The following is a 21,197-nucleotide window of genomic DNA, read 5'->3' as shown; positions in this document are numbered from 1 at the left end:
TCTTCCACTCATCACAACACTCAGGAAGCTGAATCAGGAGAACATGAACTGGAAGCCAGTCTGGGCTACACAGCGAGTTTCAGGTCAGCCTAGGCTACATATATAGCAAGACCTTGTCTCAAAAAAAAAAAAAAATAGAAACAACCAACCAATAGCCATGTACTCCCTATGAAGTGAAGACCTATTGTTGCAGCTTGTGGTGGGGGGAAGGTTTATTTTGGCTTAGATTTATAAGCTCATGATGGTAGGGGAAAACAATAGCATGAGCAGAGGGTGGACATCACCTCCCTGCCAACATAAGGTGGACAACAGCAACAAGAGTGTTTGCCAAACACTAGCTAGGGGAAACTGGCTATAATACCCATAAAGTCTGCCTCCAACTATATACTGCCTCCAGGAGGTGTTAATTCCCAAATCTCCATCAGCTGGGAAGCTACTGTTCAGAACACCTAAGTTTATGGGAGACACCTGAATCAAACCACCACCCCTATGGAGTAACAGAAATGACACAGAGAGAGATCCAAGGTCTTTACAAAATACTAGGCAGAAAGCACTCCAGTTGCACTACAAATATTGGTCACTTATGAAGTATCTATGCACAGGGCAGACAGCCATCAGTGAAAACAACAAGGTGTCTAGTTTCAAGGAGCTGGTACTACAAGTGATGCAAGAGGATAAATGAAAACATAATAATAATTTCAAAATGTCAATTGAGCAAGTCAAGAAGACAAATGGTTCAAATTAAACTGAGGATTCTAAAAGTAACTTGTTTAAGAGAAAATGTGTCTCACTCTCAATAAAGATTACAGAAAAATCTGGAAGGTCTTACAACATAATGAAGAATAAGTTTTTCCACTTAGTAAAAAGAAAAAAACAGGAGACAACACAAAAATCATGTCTATAAAAAGTTAATGTCTGTGTATGAACTAAATAAAATGTGCATGATTTAAAGCAGTTATGAGTATATATAACCTGCACATCAAAAATATTTTTGAGTCATAAATTACCCGATTGCATTTATAATCAAAACTGTTATCTGGGTAGATTACTTACCTCTGTAAAGAACAAATTTTTATAATTTTGATATGTAAAATGCACATATAAAAGCTGGGTTGAACTGTCAAAACACTGGAGGTAAAAAGCTATGAGCACTATAACTTGACTGGTTCATATTATGCAATTAATAGTTGTTGTTCTAAGTTGGTAAACCAGGAAACAGAAGTACATATATTGACAGTATTCATGAATACAACTAAAAAGTAGAATTACTTTAAAAAATCATTGTTTTGAAGCTTAAACTGCAACAGGGTACAAAACTGTTGACTTTACAATATCTTTTTCAATTGAGTCATGTCAACAATATCTTCAGAAAGTTACAGAAAAGGTTGCAAAGAAGGTACAAAGGAAACCAGAATACACTCCAGGGTTCTATGGCTTAGTATGAAATGACCAGCAAAGGGGCACATATGAAAGGCGAGGTCCCCCATGTAGCAGCGTTCATGTGATTTTGCAAGCTAAGCAGTGTCGTATCTGCCGTTTGCCAGGTGAAAAACAAATCGAGTAAGTGGCAAAATTCAGTCCAAGTTCAGGAACCTGGAAATCAGAACAATCAATGGCATAAGTTTCAGGCCTTGCATGGAATACTGAAGTTCCAACTCAAATGAGGTCAAGTAGAATGCAGGTGAATTCTCTTTAATTTTTGTTTCTCTTTAGGTCCTCAGTTGATTGAAGAACATTCATTCACAACAGGAGAGCAGATCTGTTTTATTCAACATGCTGATTCAAATGTTAATCTCCTCCAGATTCTTAATAGATGTTCTTAATAGATCTTAATAGATTGTTCTTAATAGATGGGGCACTCCACAGAACAGACAAGTTACACACAAAAAAATTAACCATCACATTCAGTCAAAAATATCACTTTTATACAGTGTTGTAGGTTGGGAAGGGAAAATTTTGTTCTCTTTTACTATAGGATCTATTTGACATATGTAACTTAATTTCTTTCTATAGATCCTACTGAGGTTTAATGCTATTCTTTCACTATTATTTATAGCTTTTCAATGTCTTTCCTCTGAGAAGCTGATTTTTGTTCTCTTGGTTTTTACCATGTAGATGAAAACCTCAATATGATTGATTTCTTCCTCCTTCTATTTTAAGTAGGAAAAAAACTTTTTATAGGAACATATAGAAACTTCTGGGGAGAAAAGAACAAAAAAAAAATCCTTCAAATAATCTACTGAACATGAGCAAAGGACTTGAGTCTCAAAAGAAGACACAAAATGCCAAAAGGAATATGAAAACATGCTTGGTATCATTCATCACAAGGAATGCAAGTCGAAATTCCAAAAAGCTGTCATCTCAGGGCTGTTGACATGGCTGTCATTAGAAAGCTAAAGCCAATAAGAGTTCGTGGTAATGTGAAGAAAAGGGAACCCTTGTACTGGTGCTGAGCATGTAAACTGGCACAGCCTTATAGAAAAGTGTGGAGGTTCTTCAAAACAAATGTTAAGAGATTGTAACCAGAAGTGTTAGGATCAAAACCCAGGCCTGAGAACCCTAACAAAGTAGGCTAGGCCACCATCCTCACTAAGCCAATTACAGACATAAGTAATAGTAAAAACCTGGGAGCGGGATTACTCAGCTGTGGCCACATTAGGGAGAGGAACAAATAAAGAGACCCAATGAGCCCTAGCCAAGTCCACCCACAGGGCTCTGACATGAGCTTTAAGCTTAAATTGAGAGCCAGAGAGAGGTCCGTGTACCTGAGTGGTCCTAGTTGGGTGGGGGAGGGGGATAAAAGGGGAATTCTGCCATCACCAACTTGTATGGACTCTTTACTACAAGCTGGCAAAATTATGTGGAACTCCTGGGGGTGGGGGCCCAGACTTTCCCCTTTTCCAGAATGAGATCTCTGGCAAATGCCACTGCCTTGGGTCCCACTGGTCAAGGGAAAGGGCACAAGTGTCTCTAAAATGTTTACCCCTGCCACTTCCTCCTCTTTCTTCTTCTTCCTGATCCCCCTCAGTCCACTATATCCTTTTTTTAGCTCTCCTGAGGTTAGCTGTGTTACCCAACCACATGCTCTCTGTCATCATGTTCTGTTCATCCGAGGCCCCAGAAACAACTGGGCCAATTGGCTGTGAATGAAACTTCTGAAGCCATGAGCCAATGTTTCCTTCAAACTGATTTTTTTCAGTGATTCCGTCATACCAACAGAAAGCTAACATACTTGTCGTGTTGTTAAATTGGACTGTCTTCTTTGCAGTGGATCACTTCCTCATACTTCTCTTTCCTCGTGAGTTCTGCAACCCTTTCCTCCCCCACTTAAAGCTTCTTTTCCCCTCTCACACACCTTTTCTTGTTTCCTAGCCTTTTACAGACTCATTCTCACATAAGTGCACATATATAAAAATTAGCCGTTAGGATCAACATATAAGAGAGAACATGTGCTGTTTCTCTTTCTGTCCCTAAGTTACTTCATTCAATATATTTTCCAGTTTCATTCATTTTCCTGAAAATTTCATAATTTTGTTTTTATAGCTGAATAGAATTCTACTGTGTAAATTCACTACCCACTAGATCAGTTGATGGTCATTAGGTTGATTCTATGGCCTGTTATGAATAGGGCATTAATAAACATGGATGTGGAATTACCTCTGTGGTAGAACAGAGAATCCTTTGGATATATACCCAGGAGTGGCATAGCTGGAAAATATGGTATTTCTATTTTTAGTTTTTTGCTGCATGTGATGCTTAAGTTCTGTTGTGTGGTGGTTTGATTCAGGTGTCCCCCGTCAACGTAGGTGCTCTGAAAGCTAGGTTCTCAGCTGACAGAGATTTGGGAATTAATGCCTCCTCGAGGCAGTATATTGTTAGGGGCAGGCTTATGGATATTATAGCCAGTTCCCCCTTGCTGGTGTTTGGCACATTCTTCTGTTCCTGTTGTCCACCTAATGTTGGACAGGGGGTGATGTCCACCCTCTGCTCATGCCACTGTTTTTCCCTGCCATCATGGAGCTTCCCCTCGAGTCTATAAGTCATAATAAACCCTTTTGCCACAAGCTGCTCTTGGTCAGGTGATTTCTGCCAGCAAAACCTAACTGCAACAGTAAAGTGGTACTAAGGAGTGGTATTGCTGCTAGACACTTGACTGTGTGGCTTTGGCCTTTTGGAGTTGATTTTCAAGAGGAATGTGGAAGGATTGGAATCCTTGGCCTGAGAGATGCCTTGCAATGCTATAAGTACAGCTTGATGGACTATTCTGGTCAGAGGTTAAAGACCTGAATGCAGTAAGAACTATGGACTGTGAAGTCTGGCTTGTGAGAGTGAGAAAAAGCTTTGCCTCAACTGGCTACAAGCAGTTTTGTGTGAGAAGTTTGCTGTTATGCCTGTTTTCTGACTTGTGCAGGGTTGCTTTACACAGAAATGGACTGGTGTGAGCAGAGGAATATGGCACAGAAGTTAAATTTTTGGGCTGCAACTTCTGCCTGTTCAACTGAAATTATATGAGACATTAAAAACTTTGAGATTGGGTCAGCTGACTTGCTTTTTATCTCCTTCTTGATTTCCTCAGTGACAAGTTCATCATCCAATAAAGTGTTGTTTAGCCTTCATGAGTTTGTGCATTTTCTGTAGTATACCTTGCTGCTGATTTCTCACTTTGATCTACTGTGGTCAGTTACAACACAAAAACTGATTTCAACTTTCCTACATTTGTTGAGACTTGCTCTGTGTCCCAGTTTATGTTTCAGTTCCATGGGCTCCTGAGAAGAATGTGTTTTAGAGGGATGTTTTGTGCACATCTGATCTATGATGACATTTAACTCCACTGATTTTGTGGTTTTTTCCTCTGGATAAACTATATATATACTAGTGAAATTTGGGTATTGATGTCACTCACAGTGACTGCACTGAGGTTACTTTGTGACTTTACATCTAGCAGTATTTGCTTTGTCCACACAAGGGGAGTCTGGGTTTAGAACTATAATGTCCTTGTGATGGATTGTTCCCCTAATCAGCAGGAAGTAACCATCTTTATCTCTTCTATTTTAGGTTTGAAGTTTACTTTTTCAGGAAGTAATACAGTTGCATCGGCTTGTTTCTAGAACCATTTCTTAGAGTATGTATATTTTTTTCATCCTTTCACCCTAAGGCAGCATCTGTCTTTTCTGACAATGCATTTCTTGGAAGCAGCAAATACGTTGCTCCTGCTTTTACATTCAACATACTGGCCTGTGTCTTTTGACTAAGGAATCAAGACCATTAATATTTGATTATTATTAAAGGCATATACTTGTTTCTGCCATTTTGTTGATTTTATAGTGTTTTGTGTTTTCCTTTTCCTCTTTTGCTTAACTATTATTCTGGAATATTTTACTATTCCCTATAGCCTCACAATGATTTATCTTTCTCTTAAGTGTGAAGGATTTCATCAAGTATCTTGTAGTGCTGGCTTAGTGATTGTGGTGGTTTGATTCCCCCATAAACTTGTGTTCTAAAAGCTTAGGTCCCCATCTGATGGCAAACTGAGAATTGAATCCTCCTGGAGGCAGTGTATTGTTGGGGATAGGTTTATGGGCATTATAGCCAGCTTCCTCTTGCAAGTGTTTGGCACATTCTCCTGTTGCTGTTGTCCATCTGATATTAACCAGGTGATGTCCACCCTCTGTTCATGCCACCATTTTCCCCTGCCATCATTGAGTTCCCCTCAGGTCTATAAGCCAAAATAAACCCTTTTCCCCACAAGCTGCTCTTGGTCAGGTGTTTTCTGCCAGCAATACAAACTTGACCACAACAGACCATGTGCATCTTTAGCCTATTTTCCATAATGGAAGGTTTCTCCTTCTATTTCAGTTATAACAGATATCTTTGCTGATTACAGAAGCATAGTTGACAGCTGTGAGATGCATCATCACAAGCCCAACTTGCTTTTAAAGTTTCCATTGATAAGTCTGTTGTTATTCTAATGAGCCTTACTTGACATGTGACTTGGCATTTCTCCCTTGACACTTTCAATAAACTTTCTTTTTCCTTGTTAAGGTTTAGAGACACTTTATTAGATAGAGAGGAAAAAGTACAGAGAGTTCTGAAAGCTTAGGTCCCCAGTTGATGGCAAACTAAGAACTGAATCCTCCTGGAGGCAGTGTATTGTTGGGAGCAGGCATATGGGTATTACAGCCAGCTTCCTCTTGCCAGTATCTGGCACATTCTCCTGTTGCTGTTGTCCATCTGATGTTAACCAGGTGATGTCCACCATCTGCTCATGCCATCCTTTTCCCCTGCCATCATTGAGCTTCCCCTCAAGTCTGTAAGCCAAAATAAACCCTTTTCCCCACAAGCTGCTCTTGGCCAGGTGTTTTCTGCCAGCTGCCTATGAGAAGGCAGGAGGGGGTAAATCCTCAATATATTTTCTTTGTCCTATATATTTAGTGGTTTATAGTATGATGAGGGGATATTCTTTTTTGGTCTTCTCTGTTTGATGTTCTAAATGCCTGTTTATGAATTGCATTTTTTTCCTAATCTGGGAAATTTTGTTAAAAATATTAATGCTTTTAGCATTAAGTTGTTCTTCTTAATCCTTAGAGTTGATATTTTCAGTGTCTCGTATATTTTGGCTGATAACTTATTAATTTTGGCTGATAACTTATTAATCTTTGTCCTTGATGGATTACTCAGTCCTTCTACTTTATCTACAAATTCAGATATTATGGCCTCTTCTTGATCCACTATGTTTCTGAGGCTTTCCGTTGAGCTTTTGATTTTTGATTTACATTTTGATTTTCCAGTATTTCAAACTGTTTTTTCTTCAATACTTATCTTTATTGAATTCCTCTTTTATATCTTTTATTGCCTTTCATATTGCATTCTGCTACTTTTGTGTTATTTTCTTCTCAGATTTCTTTGAACATACTTAAAATTATTCTTTCGAGTTTTTCTGGGTTTTCATCTAATTTATTCTCACTGAAGTCCATCATTACGGGATACTTTTTGGAGGAGTGATGTCTTGGTTTTTCATGGTTCTTATATATTACTCATTGGGATTTATGCATCTGAAGTTATTCCATTGCTTGCATTTTTTATCAGCCATATTCTTTTATTTGAAGTATTTGCAATGTTCAATATCAGCTTGTATATGGTGGAGTTGAGGTGCACAGTTCCACAATCCAGGAGCCAGTGCATGGTACAGTCTCTGTATCACTCTCTGAGTACAGTAATACCTGTGGGAGCAACCACAGCCACTGGATATTCCCACTACACAAATGCCATATCAGCCATTTCACAACTGTGTTCCCTTTAATTTCAATAGTTGTTAGATAATGAGCAAGGATAGTATGATGTATATTGAAATTTTAGGTACCAAGATTAGGAGTGGAAGGGAAGTAGAGTGAGGATAGGGACAAGGATTAGTCAACTTTGAAAACAATAAAGGTGGGACAAGTCATGGAGGAGAAAGTTGGAATATTGTTAGTGTCCACAGATACGGAGACTGTTAATGCAATGGAAGGTTATAATTAAGAAGTATAAAGAGAGGATAAGGAAGAGATACACAGGAAAAAGATGTAGGAGTAAGAGGGAAAGTATATGACTCATATATAGATAGACCAGTAGAGAGTACTGAATAGTAGATTGAGTGGAAAAATATGAATAGCAAATCCTATAACTAAGGCAAGCAATATAAAAACAAAAGCAAATTATTAAGGGATACATATGCAAGAGCAGAGATTAAGAATGGAAAAATACTTGGAGTACTTTTTATCTGAAAGGTGTAATTTTCATATATGTCCCTGGATTTCACAGACTCTGCTTGGGGCTGCAGGTGGGGGGGGGAGGAAAATGAGAACCCTCTGATGTTCTGTTTGGTTCTGGCATGTGGGAGAGGAAAGCTTAAGTCTCTCACAGCGGTCCCCATGGACCTGAGTCAAATACCTGGATACCTACATTCCACCTGAGTTTCTCCTGGTCCGAGCGCTGGTGTATATGAAGAAAAGCACTTCTTAGGCTTTCTCACTAGTCTGGAGCAGCTCGATTCAGCCAGTCCATCCTTCATGGATGGCAGGGTACATACTCACAGTGGCTCCCACCTGCTTCCCCACAAAAGTCTCCTCTGGTTTAAAAAGTTCAATTTCAGAGTTTGTCTCTAACAGAAAATAGACTGTTGTATATTATTGTGACTGTTTTCTTTCACTAAGTTTTGTTGGCTAGGTTTCTACCTCACCATCTTCTAAATTTATATTTTTGCATATGTATGTGTGGTGTGTGTTTGTATGTATGTTGCTAGAGGCTATATTTCTTTTATAAAACAAATATAAATACCATAATAATAATATGTACTAGCCATCCTTTTGAAAAGAACATGAACAAACTTTCTTTAAGCAAGAACTTAGTTATCATACATAATCTCTTTGAATTTGTATTTCCACATCACTTCTTTTACATACGCTTATCTCCATGTAATATATGTTAGTGTTTTAGTGTTTTACAGAAAGAGGCAGATAGATAGATGATTGATTGATGATATATAGATAGATAGACAGACAGACAGACAGACAGATATAGATAGATGATAGATAGAGAGAATATGGCCATGCCAGAGCCTCAAGTCGCTGCAAAAGAACTCCAGACATGTGCATCTGGCTTTATGTGGGTACTGGCAAATCAAACTCAGGTCCTTAGAATTTGCAGGCAAGCACCTTAACTGTTGAGCCATCTCTCCAGCCCATTTCACAGTATTTTAAGTTGATCATCCCATCATATTTCCCTAGCAAGTAAAAAATTTAATGACTAAGAACAGTATTTCTGCCAGCACTTAGGAGGTGCTCAGAAGGCAGAGGCAGGAGGACTGCCAAGACTTCAAGGCCAGCATGTGACTATAAAGTGAATGCTAGGTTAGCCTAGGCTAGAGTGAGCAAACCACCTTAAAAAAAAAAGAGAAGAGAAATAATAGTACTTCCTTAGCACTCTGTTATTAAAATACTGAGACACTATTAACTGAACATTTTATAAAATGTATTCATTATAAAATATTAAAAGTAAGCTTGTATTGATAATACATGTTTTAAATAACTGAATGATACATTCCTGCCCCTCATCCCCCAAATTATCTCATGTAGCCAGACAAGGAATGTTTCTTGCTAGCAGACAGATTCAGGTTAATCTTACTCGTACAGTTTCTATTCTTATATTCCGAATATTAGGGAGTGGAAGATTTTCTGATTAGAAACAATAATCATGTTTTGAACCTTTAAGTTATATACTCCAAATTACATAGGGTACACCATCAAAATTAATTTTAATGATTAGCTAAGAACTCAATTTAGTCTTTCTGAAATACATCTGAAAGCAACTGGTAATCTCTTGTGTTATAAAATAATTAACTACCCAGTCACTAACTCATTTCCTTTCCAAATACTACTATCAAGACTTAGATCAAATTAAAGGTACTTCTTTATTTGTAGAGAGAGACAATTATTTAAGAGGAAATTAGAAAGGTATCTAACACAAATCCTAAGGCAGGTTAATTTTAGGAACCTAAACAAACAAGAAGCCTAAGAATTAAGACCCTTAAATTCTACTTAACTACCTGCTCCAGAAAGTTTTCTTGTATTTCTTGTATTAAAGTTCAGGGATACGTGTTGTCTAAGGGAGAAAAGTAGGAGGACCATGTATAGGCCAAGATTCCAGTTTTTTAATATTTTTAACCTGCTTTAATATTTAATCTCTACTATTAAAGCTATTCCTTCCCTAAAAATCTTAACCTACGTATATACTATAAGGTGATATGAATACTTTAAAACAGGACTGATGAAAAAAACATTGAAGCAATATTAATGAAAAGACAGATAAAACTATTGCAACTTAAAAGTTTTGACACCTTAATTCTGGCTGTGACACTTAGGAACAACATCTAACAAGCGTCTCCCACAAAGCACAATACTCAGAATATAGAACAAAACAACCGAAAATAAGACCCATTCAGTGGTATGATTTTAATCACATTCAAGTACAATTTAAGTCACTATCTGGAAACAAAAATTTTCCTCAAAATTTATGCTGTTTCAGCTTATAGTTTTCTTCATAGATGCAGTACTTATTATAAAAAATGTTTTCTAGCCTGCTCTCTGGTTCCCCAATAGCTTGTGGGCATATAGGTCCTGGCTCCCTGGCTCGTATGGGACAGGTGGAAGAGAATACTGGGGAGAACCAGCGAACATTAATACATCAAGAAGGGAGAGCCAACTTCTACCAGGAGATGGGGTCACCTCCACTTCACCTGCCTGGGCCAAGAAGTCACTACAGGGGAAGCTGTGACAGGAATACTATTCTCACAGTAGCCTGAAAAACCAGTTCCAGGAAGATGGCAATAGATACCTTGGTCACTCAACCCTCATCAAAACAGAGATCCAGAGACTACAGAGAAAGCAATACTAATTGAGATCTCTATCTTGTACCCTTAGACTCAAAGAACATGGCAAAAGAGGGGGACAGAAAGATCCTAAGGGCCTCAAGGTAGGTGGGAATAGCCTAAGGCACTGTGTCCCCCTCCACTGTTTTAAAATGCTATCTAATTCAACACAAAGAAGATTTAGAGTAACTTTGAAAGTATACAATCACCTAAAATACACTAGGTGAGTGAGTAAAAAGTTGTGCCAGAACTCATATTTATATTCATTTCTATATATTATATATTATATTATATATATTCATATTTATTCATAACTGCGGTAAAATCCAGACCTGCACTCGTAAAAGGGGGTACCTACTCAGACAGTAGCATATTCTGAGTATCTGGGAGAGGCAGAAAAAGTTAGAGGAGGTAGTGGAGTTATTCTAGTATCCATCTCATTTTTATCCACAACCTTTAAACAGGACACTTTAAAAATGCCCAAGGTCTAGGGAGCTGGCTTAGTAGTAAGACTACTTACTAGGCAGGCATGAGAGTCTGAGAGGACCTGAGTTCAGTCCCCTGTACCCACGTAAAAAGCCAGGTATGGCCACACACACACCTGTAACTCCAGATCGTGTGGACGGGCAAAGACAGGAGATTCACTGGGGTTCACTAGTCAGCCTGTCTAAGGGAAAAAAATCAGAATATCCAGGTTCCGAGAAAGGCTCCGTCTCACAGAGACAACATGGAAAAGTGACAGAGGAGGACATGTGCCACTCTGTCCTGGACTCTGCACAGATTTGCACAAGGCACACACACGCACACACTATACACACTACACATGCACACACAACACATAGCAAAAAAGAATGTGACTAAAATCAAGAGTATTGAGCAAAGCCTTAAATGGCTGTTCTGCAAAATGGTAGGGTTTTTGTCTTGGGGTTTTTTGTTTGTTTGTTTAACACAAAACAAAATTGTCCCTTATCTAGCCTGGAAGAGAACTTTAAATAATGCAATTCACAACTATGTGAAAAAAAAAAAAAAAAAGCAGCAGCAGCAGCACTCCTAAACAGCGCCTAAGCAATCTCCTAACAGTAAGCAGTAGAATCAAGACTTGCTGCAGAAAACAAACCACCTAAGGAGTTGGCTATCAAGAGTTTAATGATTCTCAACATTTTTTTTTTCCCAGTTATCTAGTAGCTTAACAATGATTTCCTACCTATTCTCCTTTCCCATGAAACTTCCTAAACTTCTATCAAGAAGTCTTTTTCTTTGTAGCAAGGTTAACAACTTTTAATACATTATTATAACAGTGTGTGACAAGTTTCCTCTAATAATTTATTTGCAAATTAAAGCAAATACAAAGGAGTGGAAAAATTAAAGCAAGAATAAATTTGTGGGAAAAGACTATTTCAGATTAAATATCATGAAGATCTCTATTATATTTTGTCATGACCTAGCAGCAATATAATGCCTCAAAATAAAATGGTCACATTTTGATTAAATTAAACATGCATTCTGCCCAAGCCAATATTTTAATCAAGCCCAGTTTTTAAGTAGTTACAACACAAGTATGTATATATTTTAAAACAGAAACAGAACAAGGCATGGTTGTGCACATCTTTAATCCCAGCACTCAGAGGCAGAGTAGGAGGGTCTCTGCGAATTCACGGTCACCCTGAGACTACAGAGTGACTTCCAGGTCAACCTGGGCTAAAGAGAAACCCTACCTGGACAAGAGAAAAGAGAAAAGAGGGGAGAGGGGAGAGGGGAGAGGGGAGAGAAAAGAGGGGAGAGGGGAGAGGGGAGAGAAAAGAGGGGAGAGGGGAGAGGGGAGAGAAAAGAGGGGAGAGGGCAGAGGGGAGAGGGGAGAGGGGAGAGGGGAGAGGGGAGAGGAGAGAGGGGAGAGGGGAGAGGGGAGAGGGGAGAGGAGAGGAGAAAACAGGGCCTCTCTCCAGACTTTAAAACACCAAATTTTGCCATTTTTTTCAATTCTAATTCTGAGCCATCTCCCCAGCCCAAGCATTTCCTAATTCTTTATTCAAAATGAAAAGATAAAAATGAATTTGTCTGCCTTTTCACCACTTTGCAACTTTTTCTACAGCAAAGTAAATTCCTGAAATCACTTTATCCCAATGGCTTTGGATGTTGTCGCCGATTTGCTAACATTCATCAAAGCTCTAGTTTACAGAACACAAGGAGTCATGGCTTGCTTTTAAATTGAAAGTTCACAAATTGCATCATGAAAGCAATCAAAAAAGTTCAAGCCTGAGCTGGAGAGATGGCTCAACTGTTAAGGCACTTCCCTACAAAACCAAAGGACCCAGGTTCAACTCCCCAGGACCCACTGAGTCAGATGCACAAGGTGATGCATGCATATGGAGTTTGTTTGCAGTAGCTAGAGACCCTGTTTTACACACACACACACACACACACACACACACACAACTTTCTTCTCAAATAAATAAACAAAATATTTTTAAAATCTTTTAATTATTTATTTGAGAGCGACAGAAAGAGAGAAAGAGGCAGATAGAAAGAGACAGAGATTGGGCACACGAGGTCCTCCAGCCACTGCAAACGAACTCCAGGAGCATGTGCCCCCTTGTGCATCTGGCTAACATGGGTCCTGGGGAATCGAGCCTTGAACCCGGGGCCTTAGGCTTCACAGGCAAGCACTTAACCGCTAAGCCATCTCTCCAGCCCTAAAATATTTTTTTTTAAAGTTCAACCCTGATTCTTGCCCCAAATACTACACACACTGCTCTCCTCCATCCCTCCCTCAGTCCAATAAACTGAAGTGAATGGATCTCCCTTCAGATTATATCAATATAGGTTTTTAAATGTTTTTGAAAATACCATGTTGGGGTAATGGGGTAGAGGGTTCCATGGTGAAAGGTGCTTGCTTGCAAATTCCCCAGGTACCCACATAAAGCTGGATAAGCATGCCCCACCCTACATGTACAGATAAATAAATACTTTTTAAAAAAATTTTTTTGTTCATTTTTTATTTATTTATTTGAGAGTGACAGAGACAGAAAGAGGCAGATAGAGAGAGAATGGGCACCCCCTTGTGCATCTGACTAACGTGGGTCCTGGGGAATCAAGCCTCGAACTGGAGTCCTTAGGCTTCACAAGCAAGTGCTTAAGTGCTAAGCCATCTCTCCAACCCATAATTACCTTTTTTAAAAGTATCACGTTCCCTTAACTGTGGTCTCCATTTATAACTGCTGTGGATTTTCACTTCTTTCTTTTTTTGAGGCAGGGTCTCACTCTTGCCCAAGGTGACCTGGTACATACCCTGGAGCTCAGGCTGGTTTCCAACTCATGGTGATTGATCCTTTTACCTCTGCCTCTGGAGTGCTGGGATTGAAGGGATGAGCCACTGCACTCAGCATGGATTTTGACTTTCAACCAAAAAAGGCCTAGCAACAATGAAAACACAATTTTCAGTAAACCCTTGAATTGAATCCACTCTTCGGACTGATAACTGGCTGTTTTCTGAAATACACCATGTTGAAAGATCCTCCAACTAATGCAGACAAAATTTAAGGCTTCAGCAGGGCATGGTAGTGCACACCATAAATCACAGCACTGGGGAGGCTGAGGTAGGAGGTTCACCGTGAGTTCGAGGCCAGTCTCGTCTAGAGCGAGCTCCAGGTCAGCCTGGACTAGAGTGAGAACCTGCCTCAACTAACAAGCCCATGGGGATAACGCGCATCCCCAAAGAGAAGGGTCCCTTTGGAGGGGGGTTAGGGATGAGAGTAAGAATGGCACCAATATGTGCTGTTTACACACTTGAGTGTGCACAGACCTAATAAAGGAAAAACATGAAGACCTAGAAAAACCAATAAGTAAATAAAATTTTAAAATACAGAACAAAAAATTTAAGGCTTCGGTTGACCAAAAAAGAACCCTACTGAGGGCCTTAGTTGACAAGAACTGAAGGGGTGCAGGGTCTCGGCGTCAGTAGTCTGAGGTGAGCAAGCCTAACTTCTATCACAACTTCTGGGGGTGCCCTCTGATTGGGACCCCCCAGTGCTGTCAGGAATCCGACTGGAGCGTAACTCCACCACCCGGGCGGGCCCTGGAGAAGCGAACCGGGCCGGGCTCCCGCACGAGCCCCGACGGCGTCCGGGGCCGCGCCGCTGACAAGGCGGCACAGCCCGGGGTCCACGGGGACACGGAGGCTGGGCGAGCGGCGGACGCGCCTCCAGCAAGACGCCTCCCAGGCCCCGGGCCCGACGTGACGCTGCCCAGCCGACCTCACGCTACCGGAAGCCCCAAGCGAACGCCGAGTGGAGGCGACTCGCTAGAGGGCGCCGATGAAGGCCGCAGAGAACGCTTACCTACTGCCCCTCCGCCTCCACGCCTTTATGACGCTCCGCCCCTCGCGTCACGGACGCCCCGCCCCGCCGCGGAGGCTCACGGGACTCGTAGTATACATGGCCTTCTTCCGCCCCACGCGTAATGTGACGCCCCGCCCCGCCCCGCCGCGGAGGCTCACGGGACTCGTAGTACACTCCCTCCCCCTTCTTCCTCTCTCGTGCCGCCCCTCCACATCACGTGGTGAACGCCCTCCCACCGCTTCTTCTGCTCTCGCTCCGCCTTCTTCGTCACTTGGTGGACGCCACGCCCCGCCGCGGAGGCTCAGGGGACTCCGTCGTACAACCCCGCCCTCTTCTCCGGCTCTCGCTTCATCTCCTCACGTCACATCGCGGGCGCCCCGCCGCGCCGCGGAGGCTCATGGAACTTGTAGTTTATCCTCCCCGCGCCCGCTCCTTCGCTCTCGCTGGGCGGCGCTCTCTGCTCTGACTTCCGGCTCGCTCGGCTCTGACTTCCGTTCTCCTCCGGCTGGCCCTGGCGCTGGGCCCGCAGCGGCGAGCGGCTGCAGCTTTGCAGTCGAGTCCCGCTCGGAGTTCGTGTTTCCTCGGGGCGGGCTCGTCGTGACGGTCCCGGGGCCGTGCTGGAGCGGGCCTTCTGGTCTCGTGGCCCGCGGGGGCCGGGCCGCAGACATGTGAAGGACCTCGTCCAGGATCCCCCTCAGAGACCCCTGAGGACCACCAACACTTGGAGCTCAGGTCGGCGGCGGGTAGGTGTGCTTCTGTGTTTCGTTTGTCCTGACACCTGTCTTTTCGTCCTTCCTTTCATCAGAAAATTGTGGCTGGGCGGGCGCGCCCCTGGAGGCCCCTCTGTCTGGAGGGCGGGTCCCGGGTGCCCCAGGTCCGCCCGGGGGGGATTTCGGTCCCCTGGTAGGTTTGCAGAGGCTACGCGGGTGGCCGTCGCGGAAGGGCGAGAAGCCGCTGTCTCGGTTTCGGTTTTGTAGTCGCTGGCTAGCTGAACTTTTTTGCTCTCTCCCTTGTCTTTGTTGGAATTACTATTTGTGTGAGTGGACAAACGGGACAGACGCAGACTACTCCTCTTTCCTTACTGTCGGGCCACTTTCAGGATGTTAAAGTTAGGGCTCATAACCTCAGGGTAGAAATAAAGAAAACCAAACTTAGTACTCTTTGCAGGAGCCCACCTTCGATGTGGGCAGGCCGCTAGGGGGCACCTTCCACTTGCCAATTATGCTGTGAGTTCAGAAAAGCTTCTCTTAAGGACCTCCTGGCCTCCCAGACCAAATCCCCTATATTCTGGTTGGGTGGGAACTGGTGGAAGATACCCCCCCTCTTGTGTTAAACCTTTTCTTCCCCCCTCCACAGGAGACCACCACTATTATGGCAGTTAAGAAGAAAGATAAACCAGATAAACCTCCTCTTCCCCCTCTGCTCCTCTATATCCTGTCTTTTGAATTCACAGGAGGAAGAATTGATCTTCCCTCATCCCTATCCTCTTCCACCTATAAACCCATCTCTACCCACATCCTCAAGGCCCTCCACTAGCAGCCCAACCTCCACCCATACAAAGCCTTCCCCACACTCATAGTAGGGCCCGCAGAGTCAGGCCCCAGTCCTGGAGGACACAGTATTCCCCCTCTGGGTTGTGGAGTCCCCAGACAAAATGGTAATCAGCTGCATCACTACTGGCCTTTCACCACTAGTGATCTTTATAATTGGAAAATGCAAACTCCTCAGTTTTCTGAAAAGCCATCTTACTGACCTTTTGGATCCTATTATTGTCACCCACCTATGAACTTGAGATGATTGTCAGCAATTGCTATAGGTTCTCTTTACTACAGAGGAAAGAGAGAGACTCCAGACTGAAGCCCAGATGATTGGTTCTGGGCACTGATGGGAATCCCACCAGTAATCAGGCTATCATTGATGCCTCCTTCCCTTTGACCAGACCAGACTGGGATTTCAACACAGTAGTAGGTAAGGAGAGAATCCAAGTGTACCACTGGACTCTAATGGGGGGTCAGGTCTCAGAGCTGCTGCTAGATGACCCACTAATTGGGCTAAGGTTAGTGATGTGCAGCAAGGTAAAGATGAGTCTCCTGCCGCTTTTCTGGAAAGACTCATGGAGGCATACCTTAACATATACTCCTGTGGACCTAGAGCTCCCAGAAAATGAGATGGCAGTGGTCCTCAGTTTTGTTAACCAGGCAGCCCCAGACATGAGGAGGAAAATTAAGAAATTGGAAAGATTACCAGACAAGAGTTTGCGGGAGTTAGTGGTACTGGAAGGACGAGTGTGTAATAATAAAGTCCCAAGGAACACCAAGCCCGAGCCACTGCTTCAGTGAATGAGAAGAATACTCACAATTTGGCCAAGATTCTCCTGGCAGCCAGCACAGAGTCCCCTGACACCCTGTGCCAACAATACAAGAAACTTGCAGGAGAACAACGTAAGAGGGGGACCCCCATGGGATAAGCCCAAGCTCCAACGCAACTAATGTGCTTATTGCAAGTAGATGGGACATTGGATAAAAGAATGTCCTAAGAAGCCTCTGAAAACCAGTCACTCAGAGCGAGTACGCGTTCTGGAATTACAAGGACTTGATGACTGAAGGAGATGGGGTTCAGATCCCCTTCCTGAACCCAGGGTAACTTTAAGAGTGGAGGAGACGCCTGTTAACTTTTTAGTAGTTACTGGGGCACAACATTCAGTGCTGACAAAGCCCCAAGGGAAACTGTCAGACAAAAAGTCCTGGGTGCAAGGAGCTACCAGTATGAACCAGTATTCATGGACTACCTGAAGAACAGTGGACCTTGGCACGGGTTAGGTATCCCACTCCTTCACTGTCATACCTGAATGCCCCTACCTTTATCGGGGAGAGATTTATTAACCAAAATAGGAGCTCAAGTTTCTTTTGATGCAGACGGGCCTTGTCTTACCAGTAAAGATGGGCACCCAGTGAAAATATTAACTATGCAACTAGAAGATGAATATAGACTCCATCAGCAACCAAGTCTCATGACGGACATTGCTGTATGGTTACCAAAGTCCCCTAAGGCCTGGACAGAAACAGGAGGGATGGGACTGGCCTCCCATCATTCACTCATCTGGGTGGAATTGAAGCCCAGAGCAACTCCCATCAGGGTGAGACAATGCCCCATGTCAAGAGAAGCCCCCCATATCAAGTGACTCCAAGACCTCGGGGTGCTCATCCCCTGCCATTCCAACATCCGGACAGGAATTAGAACCACAGACAACACTTACTGATATCTTATCCCACACGTAATCAAGTTCTCAATGCCTCTAGACTGGAATTGACAGTCTTGTTGGTTATGTTATGATGCCAGGCCCCCGTTCTATGAAGGAACAGCAGTCTGTGGTTCATATAAGGTGACATCAAATGTAAATGATTGTAGGTGGCAACAGCCAGGGACTGTAAGGCTCACCCTCCAACAGGTATCAGGGCAAGGACTATGCATTAGCGGTACTGGCCCTAATTCTGTCCCCCCTCCCTTGCATAATCAGACCATTTTTTTAATACTTCCTCCTATCTCATCCCTTCTGAAGACTCCTGGTGGGCCTGCAGTACAGGACTCACCCTCTGTGTTAGTGCATCTGTGTTAACTAATGCTAAGGATTTCTGTGTCCAGGTACAGCTGGTCTCCAAGGTAACCTATCTTTCAGTTGAAGAAATGGACCAACAACTAGGTACAGGTCCAGTTAGAGTAAAAAGGGAACCTATCACTGCCCTAAATGTCAGCTTACTAATAGGTTTGGGCCTTACAGGAGCAGGAACAGGAATAACCTCCTTAATAACTCAAAAACAATATGCTGGTCTTAGAGCAGCCATAGACTTAGATATTCAGGAATTAGAAAAATCAATCTCTCACCTGCAGGAGTCACTCAATTCCCTAGTTCTTCAAAATAGAAGGGGTTTAGATTTGCTCGTTCTTCAACAAGGGGGGCTATGTGTGGCATTAGAAGAATGCTGTTTCTATGTTGATCATTCTGCGGTTGTTAGGAATCTTTAGCCAAAGTTCATGAGGGGTTATTAAAAAGAAAAAGGGAATGAGAAGCTTCTCAAGGATGGTTTGAGTCATGGTTCAGTCATTCCCCATGGTTAACAACTGTGTTGTCTGCTTTAGCAGGGCCACTACTCCTATTTCTGTTGCTGATCACAATAGGACCTTGCATTATTAGTAGATTAGTTGCTTTTTTTTTTTAAATGTGATTCTTTTAAAAAAATTGTTTATTTATTTGAGAATGACAGAGAGAGAAAGAGGCAGAGAGGGAGAGGGAGAGAATGGGCATGCCAGGGCCTCCAGCCACTGAGAATGAACTCCAGATGCATGCGCCCCCTTGTGCATCTGACTAATGTAGGTCCTGAGGAATCAAGCCTCAAACTGGGATCCTTAGGCTTCACAGGCAAGTGCTTAACCACTAAACCATCTCTCCAGCCCCAGATTAGTTGCTTTTGTTAGGGAGCGCATTAATACAGTGCAGTTTATGGTTTTAAGATCACAGTATATACCATTAGAGTCTGCTCACTAACCCAATCAGGATCCAAGATTGGCTCCTCATGGTACAAAGAGGGGGGAATGAAGAACCCAAGAACCAGAGTGAAGCCATGATAGACTTCAGTAGAGCCCTGCCCTGGCTAGGCCTAAGTTTCAAGTTCCCCCTTAAGCAGAAGGCAACTGCCCTGACTTATGATCTGGAATGATATCCGCCCAAGGGCCTGAGTTAGCCCCTACACATGTCCAGGACATGCCTGACACTTGCCCAAGACTTGTCCCTTCTGCCTCTCCACCCCAGCCAATCAAAAGCATATAAATGTTACTGCAGCTTGCTTAGCCAATCACAATAAAGGTTACCTAATCTGCCTGGAATTCCTCTAGCCTTTGTCCACCAACATCTTAAGGCCAATCAAAAAAATATAACTACAGTTACTATTCAAACTAACCAATCATGTAACTGCCAAGCTGGAAACCCTCTTTGTTCAAATTCCTATAAAAACCCTATCCTGCTACTCAGGACTCTTGTACGGATCCACTGCATTGGTGAAGTCAAGAGTCTGAGCTTAAGCCCAAAATAAAGCTCTTTGCCTTTGCTTACATGTTTGGTTCTCTTTGGTGGTCACTGGGGGCTCTGAGAATTGGGTATAACACATGCATGTGCCACTGCACCTTGGGGGTCCCTCATTGGAAGGTGGTGGTGACGTCCGCACCCCGCGTGGGCAACTGGGTTTGTGTTGGGGTGGCTCTCACGATGCTGGGCGGGGCCGGGGCTGAGACGATGGATGGAGGTCCAGGGCAGAGCCTTCACAGGTGGTGGGCGATCATGGAGGCCAACCCACAGACCTGGGGACATATCACTGCTCTCCTGCCATTCACAAGAGCGTGCGGCCCACCCTAGGCATCCCTGGGTCTCCGGCCCTTCCTTGTCCTTTGACGCCTTGCACCTTTCACTTTCAGGTCCATTTTATTCACAGGCAGTGTGTGTGTTTCAGGGGAGAGGGGTGAATGTATTTTGGACATTTGGGGTGCTTGCAGGGAATAGCCGTCAGTGACCCCCCCCCCCATGCACTTGAGTGGCGAGGCAGCAGTAGATGAGGGTCCGACATGCGTGTTCAGGCTCCTCTTTCGGCTATGTATTGCCAGGTAGGGCTCGCTTTGTCGTCCTGTGCCCACAAGACACCCGGAAATGCCAAGTGAGGTGAAATGCCCATGGATCCCGGGGGGGCGAGCTGCAGAAGTGATCGGAGGCACTGACTTTATCAGGATTGAAACAGACCCTTGTTGCAAAGAAAGAGAAGACATTTCTTTATCCTAATTGGATTTTAATTTGGATTGAGCAATACCTTAAGCCTTAGTTTCCATTCTAGTTCCTTAAGACATTCTAGTGGTCTAGTCTGTTGTGGTCACTCCAAATTCTGTAAATGTGGGTTGGTCAATGAAATAAGCTTGTAAGTTTCATTCACGTGGAAGATTTTCATATCAGAGAGACCGATTTAGTGATTTAGGAAAGGGCTCCGAAGATCACAGCACCAGGATGTAAGCACTACCTTTTCCATTTATTTACTTGACACTGGGTGAGAGGTTAAGTCTCTTCCTCCTTCCACCTCTAAAATAAGGGTAGTGATTACTTTTCAAAGCACTAACATAGAGCTGTAATCACCGGGGCGGCAGTGCCGTGCCGTGAACCTTTCCGAGGTGGGGCCTTATGAAAACTTCTCAGGCCACTGGACCCCTCTTACACCCTGGTCTAGTCCTCTCCTATGCTTCCTACCTTGTCATGTGAGCAGTTTGCTTCAAGTGTGCCATGATGTGCCACTCTGGCAGAAGCTCAAAGCCACAGGCCCATTATTAACTTTGAACTGCTAAAACTAACCAACATCAATCTTCCTTTCTTCATATGTAGCCTATTTCTAGACATTGCATTATAATAACACCAAACCAATTAATAA

At 43.1% G+C, this 21,197-nt stretch overlaps 2 protein-coding genes across 5 annotated transcripts in view; one reads left to right on the top strand and one right to left on the bottom strand.

Annotated features, from left to right (window-relative positions):
- Zcwpw2 (zinc finger CW-type and PWWP domain containing 2) overlaps positions 1–14,768 on the bottom strand; it is a 117,844-nt gene extending 103,076 nt beyond the window's left edge. Inside the window, exon 1 of the mRNA XM_045136308.1 lies at positions 14,740–14,768. The gene's annotated coding sequence lies outside the window, so the exon portion shown is untranslated. The remainder of the gene's footprint in view (positions 1–14,739) is intronic.
- Positions 14,769–15,259: 491 nt separating this feature from the next.
- Positions 15,260–21,197, top strand: part of Azi2 (5-azacytidine induced 2) — a 30,673-nt gene continuing 24,735 nt past the window's right edge. For 2 of the 4 annotated variants that reach the window (XM_045137023.1, XM_045137022.1), the window contains exon 1: positions 15,260–15,471. The gene's annotated coding sequence lies outside the window, so the exon portion shown is untranslated. Of the gene's footprint in view, positions 15,483–21,197 lie in introns of all 4 variants that reach the window. The other 2 variants (XM_004662089.2, XM_045137021.1) reach the window with 1 other exon arrangement.

Source organism: Jaculus jaculus, chromosome 17 (assembly GCF_020740685.1).
Source record: "Jaculus jaculus isolate mJacJac1 chromosome 17, mJacJac1.mat.Y.cur, whole genome shotgun sequence".
NCBI classification, from domain to species: Eukaryota; Metazoa; Chordata; class Mammalia; order Rodentia; family Dipodidae; genus Jaculus; species Jaculus jaculus.
The sequence above is the reverse complement of the archived record's forward strand: the minus strand, read 5'-3'. Positions and strand labels throughout refer to the sequence as shown.